Source organism: Crocuta crocuta, unplaced genomic scaffold, assembly GCF_008692635.1.
Source record: "Crocuta crocuta isolate KB4526 unplaced genomic scaffold, BGI_CrCroc_1.0 scaffold2186, whole genome shotgun sequence".
NCBI lineage: Eukaryota > Metazoa > Chordata > Mammalia > Carnivora > Hyaenidae > Crocuta > Crocuta crocuta.
The window spans coordinates 30404-31273 of NW_027532252.1; the positions used below are offsets into that span (position 1 = coordinate 30404).

General features: G+C 33.4%; 1 pseudogene; it reads left to right on the forward strand.

Moving 5' to 3' along the window:
- LOC144243366 (E3 ubiquitin-protein ligase Hakai pseudogene) overlaps positions 1-438 on the forward strand; it is a 7703-nt pseudogene extending 7265 nt beyond the window's left edge.
- Positions 439-870: the final 432 nt, after the last annotated feature.

Genomic DNA, 870 nt, shown 5'->3' on the forward strand with positions numbered 1-870 from the left:
TAGCTCAATTTGAAGGAATAAAACTTGTTATATTTTAAAATTAGGAGGAAAAATTTTTTAATTTAAAAATAAAAATAAAAAAACAAAATTCAGCAAAGAAAGGAGGCACAATTTTGAAAGTGGATTCACCCCATAATAGTTGCATACTTTAGTAAAAAAGGAAGATAAATTTGATGCAGATGGTTGACTATGTATATCTGTATAGTATCTTAGAGAAGGAAATAAATTTTCTGTTCCTTAACCTACATAGTTCCTAACTCTGCAACTATTCAGACTTTAGTACCATTGTCTGCAAAGTTGTTCACTGTCATTGATCTGTATTGCCCTTTTTTCTTTTTTTTTCTTTTTGCTTTTCTTCCAGTGGATGAGTCTATATTCTTGTTTCCATTTACTTATGAAGGAGTTATAAGTAAGTCTTATGAAGTTAAAGAATTCTGAAAGGGTTTGGGAGACTCCCTTACTATTTTCTCTAGTCATTTACAGGAAAACAGAGAAATCTGTCCCATCAGTAAGATCTATAATTATTCAACGTGTAGATGACTTCCTAGTAATTCGAGTAATGTAAAACTGATACTTTGGCTTCAAAAAGGCTTAAAGCCACCCTTTCCATTTGTTTTGTACTAAAAATAAAGGTGCTACTAGAATTTCAACTTCTAAAGCTGGGATTACACTATAGACCAATCTGGATGCCACCACACTTATTGAAAAGGCTCAAGCCCTTCCATTGGGTCGCTTGATGTACTTGAGTATCCCACATGTGGTGATACATATCTCACAAGAATATAAGAGCCAGCATTTGTTGGTAGACTGTCAGACTGCCTAGAAACAATCCTAATACTATGATCGGAAGATGCAATTCCTAAACCTGCT